Consider the following 8417-nt stretch of genomic DNA (forward strand, 5'->3'; position numbering starts at 1 on the left):
CCTAGGATGTTGATATTTGGAGATTCAGCAATGGTCATGCTGTTGAATGTTGAGGGGCAATGGTTCGATTCTCTTGTTGGAGATGGTCATTGCTTGGCTCTTACTTGGTGAGAATGTTACTTGTCAGCCCAATCCTGGACGTTGTCCACATCTTGTTGCATTTAGACATGGACTGCTTCAGTATCATCCTCACCCCTGACCTTATGATGGAAGGAAGGTCAGTTGATTAAACTGCTGAAGATGATTGGGCCCAGGGACAGAACCCTGAGGAACTTCTGCAGTGCTGCCCTGGAGCTGAGATGACGGCTGCTTTCCAGTCTTAGCTGAGTTCTTATTCATTCTTGGAACATGGGCTGTCACTAACTGGCCAGCATTTATTGCCCATTCCTAGCTGTCATTGAACTGACTGTCTCACTTGGCCATTTCAGAGGGGCAGTTGAGAGTCAACCACATTGCTGTGACTCTGCAATCACATGTAGGCCAGACCGAGTAAGGACAGCAGATTTCCTTCCCTAAAGGACATTAATGAACCGGGTGGGTTTTTCCAACAATGGTTTCATAGTCATCAGATTCTTAATTCCAGATTTTTAAAAAATATTGAATTCAAATTCCACCATCTGCTGTGGCAGGATTTGAATCTGGGGTCCCCAGAAATTAGCTGGGTATGTGGTGATAATACCACAAGGCAATGGCCTAAGTAGGCATGAGTTTAGACTGGTGAATGACAAAATGTTGCGGATTTGTTGGAGGTTTTGCCCCTGGGAACTTGAGCAGCAACCAGGATTCCCATTGATGTAGCAGGCATGATTTTCTATGTTTGGTCTATTGTGGGACTAGCAGTCTTGGGCTATGGTATTTTTAAAAATTATTTAATGTTGGTGTCCTGGCAAGGCCAGCTTTTGTTGTGTATCCTTCATGGCCGTTCTTTGAACTGTTGTAGTCCGTCTGGTGTAGATCCAGCCACGGTGCAGCTGTAACTCTGCCGCAATCCAGGAGCTCCCATCAGTTTGGCTGAGGAGGGAGTGATCTCTTCACCCAGCTAAACCACTGATACACCCTGCCAGTGAATCCTGAGTCCTCTGTTCTCAACTGGAACCAGGTATGTTTTGCGGTAGATAAGATGAATGTTGTATTGTGGAGAACAGGTTCAATCCTGGCTGAACACTGTCGCAATGTGTCACACTGTAAATGTTTTCAGAAATCGACACCTTTAAAGACTGGGTTTCTTTTTCAAATAATTTTATTATCTTCTAGATGTGTTTGAAAAGAATGATACTATCACTGCAGGATCAATAGCTATTGCCAACCCTTTGCTGTAAGTGGGCTCAGGTTAGGAGTTGCTGTTAGATGGGTAGAGTTAATCTTGCTGAGGCCATCAGTGAGGTACGGATCTCACCGCACAACGATTATAGGGTGGGGTTGGAGGAAGAGCATTTGTCTCACTAGCCCTGTGGGATCTGTAGCCTGGAATGACGGTGTCTGTGGTTGAGAAAAGTGAGGGGCAAATGTGGGGAAAAGTTATTGGCAAAGCAATATAACACGCTGGAAGTCTGAAATAAAAGCAGAAAATGCTGGGCCCTGGAGAGGCTAGAACACATTTATCCCTCTGTCCGGCCCTGAAGGTCAGGAAATGTGAACTGTTTGTTTACAGATGCTGCCAGAGCTGCTGAATCTTCCCAACATTTTCTGTGTGTTGAAAAAGTTGTTCCTGATTCGAGGCTGTGGCAATGAGGAACCCATATTTATCTTAAACCTTTAATGTACTAAGCTGTTCCACAAAGATGTAATCAAGTGCCCAAGAACATGATGGAAATCTTGATTAATGAGGTGGCTTTTTCAGGAGGGTCTTGGAGGAGGTGGCAGGGAATGTGGGTCTGGCTGGTATCTGGGAGTGGTAAGGGAATGGATATAAAGAGTGAAAAATCTCAAATTGGGAGCCACAATGAGGAGAAGCAGTTATGGAATTGCGAATGTTCATAGAAGATGGATATTGGCCACACGATACTTAATACATGACACCAAGATTTATAGGGTGATTAATAGTGAAGAAGTTGGTGTAGATTACAGGAAGATGTAGATGGGATGGTCAGAGCAGTGGCAGATGGTGTTTAACCCTGCTAAGTGTGAAGTGATGCACTTTGGAAGAAGTAACGAGCCAAGGGAGTATTTAATGAATGGCAGGACGTTGGAAAGCTCAGAGGAACATGTGGATTTTGGGGTGCTTATTCACAGATCCCTGAGGACAGCAGAACAGGTGAATAGGATAGTTTACAAAGCACGCGGGACACTTGTTTTCAGCAGTTGTTGCACGAGTATAAGAGCAAGGAGCTCATGTTGGAGCTATATAGAGCATTGGTGAGGCCACAGCTGGAGTACTGTGTGCAGCTCTGGTCACCTCACCGAAGGAAGGATGTGATTGTGCTTAGAGGAGGTACAGAGGAGATTGACCAGAATGTTGCCTGGGTTGGGGTGTTTGAGCGATGAGACAGGATAGGCTTGGATTGTTTTCCGTGGAGCAGAGAAGCTGAGGAGGGGAACATGATTGAGGTGTTTAAGATTTTGAGGGGAATGGACAAGGTGAGTAGGGAGCACTGTTCCCCTTGGTTGAAGGGCCAATCACGAGGGGGCAGAGGGGATTTGAGAAAAAGCTTTTTCACTCAGGATGGTGGGAAACTGGACTGTGCTGCCTGGAAAGGTTGTGGAGGGCAGAAACCTTACAATCTTTTAAAAAATATTTGGATGGGCACTTGAAATATCCTAATATTCAGGGAAACGGGACAAATAGTAAAAAAAATTAACAGTATGCTGCTGTGCAGAGGGACCTGGGTGTCCTTATGCAGGAATCTCAAGGAGTTGGTTTGCAGGTCCAGCAGGTAATGAAGAAGGCAAATGGAATTTTGTCCTTCATTGCTAGAGGGACAGAGTTTAAAAACTGAGGTTATGTTGCAGTTGTATAAGTTGCTGGTGAGGCCACACCTGGAGTAGTGTGCAGTTTTGGTCTCCATCCTTGAGAAAGGATATACTGGCACTGGAGGGGGTGCAGAGGAGATTCACTAGATTGATTCTGGAGTTGAGAGGGTTGGTTTATGAGGAGAGACTGAGTAGACTGGAGCTATACTCATTGGAATGCAGAAGAATGAGGGGAGATCTTATAAAAACATATAAGATTATGAAGAGAATAGATAAGATAGAAGAAGGGAAGTTGTTCCCACTGGCGGGTGAAACTAGAACTAGGGAGCTTGGCCTCAAAAGAAGGGGGAACAGATTTAGGACTGAGTTGAGGAGGAACTTCTTCACACAAAGGATTGTGAATCTGTGGAATTCCCTGTCCAGTGAAGCAATTGAGGCTACCTCATTGAATGTTTTTAAGGCAAGGATTTTTGAACAGTAAAGGAATTAAGGGTTATGGTGAGCGGGCGGCTAAGTGGAGCTGAGTCAATGAAAAGATCAGCCATGATCTTATTGAATGGCGGAGCAGGCTCGAGGGGCCAAATGGCCCCCTCCTGCTCCTAGTTCTAAATGCTGGATAATGGGATTAGGATGATATTTTGTTGATGCAGACTGGATTAGCGTAATTTATTGTCAGACTTGATGGGCTGAAGGACCTTTTCTGTGCTGTGACTATGGCTTGTAATAATGGGGTGGTGACTAACCCTTGGGTCAGCAGCAGGTAGGCCAGGGCTGGGGTGAAGGTGGGTGTAGCTGGTCTTTATAATGGAGAGGCTATGGGCACAAATGGACACTGACGATCGAGATCAGTCTGGTTCACCAACAGACAGTGGCCAGGGCAGATGACTGGACTGGGTCAGTCATAACACCCAAATCAGTTCAGAATGAGACACGAGTTGTCGGTATACAGGTGGGAGCAGATGAGTATTTGGGGCTGATCAGATTCTGTGGTGGGGAAATGGGGAGGGGTTCAGGTAACCTCAGAAAGTGCCACATTCACCACTTCAGCAAATCAATCAGTCTGGTGTCTGGGAGGAATTAATCTGCTGAAAATGCCCAGAATCCCTAAAGTGAAGGTGGAGGTCATTCAGCCCATTGAGTCTGTACTGACTACAATCCCACCCAGTCTCTATCCCATAACCCCAAATATTTACCCCCCTAATCCCCAACTCTAAAGGTCAATTTATCATGGCCAATCCACCCGACCAGCACATCTTTGGAGTGTGGGAGGAAACCCACGCAGACACGGGGAGAACGTACAACCTCCACACAGTGACCTGAGCTTGGAATTGAACCTGGGTCCGTGGCGCTGTGAGGCAGCAGTGCTAACCCACTATGCTGCCCTAACAGTAAGACAAAAGGCTGGAAAGTAGCAATGTCCTGCACAGTCTTGTGATCAAAACATACATTAGAGAGAGAAAGTTCAAACATTTAACAAGTATCTTTTACAAAAATACACAGAACAGCTTTCATTTAATTGGTACTAGCTTCCACTCTAAGTTTGACTACAGACTTCACTGAAGGGATAGAATTGCCCTGTTTGGGAGGACACGGGCAGGCTGTTGGGGAACCACTGGGTGTTAAGAGTTGTTTCGTAGGGAGGGGTTGAGGTACAAGTTAGTGAGCAGTCCTGTCAGAGAACCAGAACTGGGTCACTACAGGAGCTCAGAGGGGGTGGATCAGTCTTACACACAGCAGCATCTCTCACCCCACACCACTCAAAACAGGAACTCGCTGTTCATTTCACACGTATTAATTAGAAAATAGTTTTTGGCACCTCACGTGTTGAAATAACAGCACAGTGGCTCCAGGGGGGAAAAAGTCAGGAGTGACATTTCCGGATTCTATTAAGATCTTTGATTGCAGAGCTTTCCAATGTCAGTGGTGATACCTCGCCCAATTTCTGACACTGAAAGACAGTGATTGGTTTTGGAAAGGAGATTCTTGTTAAAGTGTTTCTGAAAGTTCGCTTCTGAACCTTGGTAGAATGAGCAGGGCAGTGAGAATCCAGCTGGAGTGGCATCCACCCTTTACAATGTGTGGAGATACTGGGATGGACACAGTAAGGACTCTCACCACACCAGGTTAAAGTCCAACAGGTTTATTGGAATCACAAGCTTTCAGAGCATCACTCCTTCATCAGGTGAATGGAGAGTTGGGTTTCCAAACACAGCACATATGGACAAAGACACAATTGGGAGATAATGGTAGCAAGTCTTTTGGGATCTTGTCTGCTTTCTTGCATCTTGATAGAGACTCAATGCCTGTGTTGATATGCGCAATCCACTTGGAGATCCTCTCCACTTTAACCATTATCTTAGAGTTGTGTCTTTGTCTATATATATATATATATATGTATATACCATATTTGTGAACCCAACTCTCCATTCACCTAATGGAGGGAGCAGCTTGTGATTGCAAATAAAGCTGTTGGACTTTAACCTGGTATTGTGAGAGTCCTTACTGTGCCTTGGACTGTATTATAGCTACTCGCTGCCAGGTATCATTTTACCCGATGGTACTCAGGATAAGTCCTGATTTATTGGGAGACCCTAAGGGACAGGGACAGCAGGAGTCTATTCATTCCCTGGACTACCATTCAGTGGTATCAGACTGGGGGCCATGGGTTCTGTAATTTCAATGTGCTTACTGAATGCTAAAGTGAAGGAGGTTGTGGCTCCAATGTGCAGCATGGCATTTCTCACTGAGACAGACTGCAGTAAGTACTTACTGAAAAGTATTGTTCAAACACTCATCCTGAGTAACAGGAGGGAAGTTTGCAGTTACTAATCCATTGGAAATCTAATTTCAGCCAGGGTCAGGGTGAGCCGGTCTTTATAAACTCTTACAGGATGTGGCATCGCTGGCTCAAGCCAGCATTTACTGCCCATCTCTAATTGCCCCTTGAGAAGGAACTGAGTTGCTTTGAACCCACTGCACTCTTGAGAGGTGTTAGAGAGGGAGTTCTGGGATTTTAACCCAGTGACAGTGAAGGAACGGCTGATATATTTCCAAGTCAGGATGGTGAGTGGTTTGGAGGGAGTAACTTACAGGTGGTGGTGTTTCCCGTGTGCTGTCCCCCTTGTCCTTCTAGATGGAAGTGGTGGTGTTTGGAAGGTGCTGTGTAAGCATCTTTGGTGAATTGCTGCAGTGCATCTTGTAGATAGTACACACTGCTGCTACTGAGCGTAGGGGGTGGAGGGAGTGGATGTTTGTGGTTAGCGAGTTGATTGAGCAGGGCTGCTTTGTCCTGGTTGGTGTTGAGCTGCTTGTACTGCTGCACCCATCCAGGCAAGTGAGGAGTATTCCATCACGCTCCTGACTTGTACCATATAGATGGTGGACAGGCTTTGGGGAGTCAGGAGGTGAGTTACTCTCTGCAGGATTCCCAGCCTCTGACCTGCTCTGGTAGCCACAGTATTTCTTTGGCTGGTCCATTCAGTTTCTAATCAATGGTAACCCCCAAGATGTTCATGGTGGGGGGGAGGGATTCAGTAGTGATAATGCTATTGAATGTTAAATTCTTGTGTGATGTATGTTACTTGTCAGTCCAAACCTGGATTTTGTCCAGGTCTTGCTGCATTTGGACAAGACTCTGAACATTACATAATCATCAGTGAACATTCCCACTTCTGATGGAAGGAGGGCCATTGATGAAGCAGCTGAAGATGGTTGGGTCTGGATATCCTTGGTGTAGGGGAGGGAGCGATCAGGGAGCCCTCTGACTCCTGCTGCAGTGTCAGTGGAACTGAACCACCATCAGATCAGCCAGGATCTTATTGAATGGCAGGACAGGCTCAAGGGGCTGAATGGCCTACTCCTCATGTCAGAGAGGAGAGCAGTCTTGGATTGGATCCCTCCTTCCATTCATTCTGACAGCTGGATTTTCACACCCTGCCCCTTGCTTCAGGCGGAAAGATCTCCTGACACAAACCAGGGTGTTTAATTAAAACTGAGTTTGCCTTTTCATGGAACATTTTGTACAGTAAGTCTTAGTCGCACTAATTCCCCTCCCATTCCACAAAAATTAAACCATTGCTTAGTGCTAATCCTAGGACATAATTCAAGCAAAGAATCTTTTGGTGAGAAATGGATTGCTAAAATCACCCAAATCTGAACATTAAAACTCAAACATTACATCTGTTTGCAAAGTGGGAATTTGATATAAACACACCCTGAGCAGTCAGGAACAGGAGGGTGTGAAGGACAGAGTGGCACTGTTAACACCGGTGAAAGGCAGCACTTCCCCAGGAAAGGTGTCTGCGGCTGGAGGGATCTTTCCCACCTTCTCGCTGGGGAGGGGGATGTCTCTACGGTGGGAGAGAGCTCTCCCTGGAGAAAGCGCTGGGGGACTGTATAACCTGATCTACAGCTGGCCAGCTGAGCTGCCCTCACCAGCTTCCCTGCAGAGATTCAGTACGAGGGGAGAGGTGGTGGTGGGTATATGCTGCAGATAGTGCCCTCACTGCCAAGGTCTTTGGGGACAATGCCACTACACAAAATGAAACAACTTCCTAGAGAAACTTTGGTATCAAACCCACAATCAGCGAGGGTTTGGGTAGCTTTGTAAAAATGGACATTTTAAAGGTTTTTTTTAAGAAGGATTGTGTGGCTTTTTTTTTTGGAATCATATTTAAAAGTCAATAACTTGATTCATTTGAGGTAAAAATCTCCAGAGTGAGAGGGTGCCAGAGGAGACTGAGTGTTTATTTGGACAGCTGGTTAGCTTTCTATCAGTGGCCATTCAGCCCCTTTAATCCTGTCCCATGGTGAATACCAGGTTAAAATCCTGCAGGTTTATTTGGTAGCACAAGCTTTCGCAGTGCTGCTCCTTCATTAGGTGAGTGGAGAGTTGGGTTCACAAACAGGGCAGATATAGACACACTCAATTACAAGATAATGGTTGGAATGAGAGTTGGGACCTTGTCTGCATTCTTGTATCTTGTGGACTGGGGTAAACACAGTAAAAAGTCTCTCAACACCAGGTTAAAGTCCAGTAGGTTTATTTGGCAGCACTAGCTTTTGGAGCAGCGCTCTGAAAGCTCATGTTAACAAATAAACCTGTTGGACTTTAACTTGATGTTGAGACTTTTTACTGTTGTTGCATTTTTGTAGAAGCACAATCCTCTCCACTTTGACCGTTGTCTTACAATTGTGACTTTGGCGAGAATATACCATACTTCTGAAACTATTTCTCCACTCGCCTGATGGAGCAGTGCTGTGAAAGTGCGTGATACCAAATAAACTGTAGGACTTTAACCTGGTGTTCTGAGACTTCTTACTGTGCCCACCCCAGTCCATTGGCGGCATCTCCACCTCATGGTGAACAGGACAGAGATCAAGCCCTGGCTCCAAAGAGAGCAGGGGCTGACTATCCACCTCAAACGGACAGGGTCTTCCCTCTGCGACTATCAGTCCGGCTGGCCATTTGAGGAGGGGATGGAGAGAGAGGAGGTTGTGGGATGCCC

This window comes from Carcharhinus amblyrhynchos, unplaced genomic scaffold (genome assembly GCF_965287045.1).
Source record: "Carcharhinus amblyrhynchos unplaced genomic scaffold, sCarAmb.v2.hapA chromosome_361, whole genome shotgun sequence".
Taxonomy (NCBI): domain Eukaryota; kingdom Metazoa; phylum Chordata; class Chondrichthyes; order Carcharhiniformes; family Carcharhinidae; genus Carcharhinus; species Carcharhinus amblyrhynchos.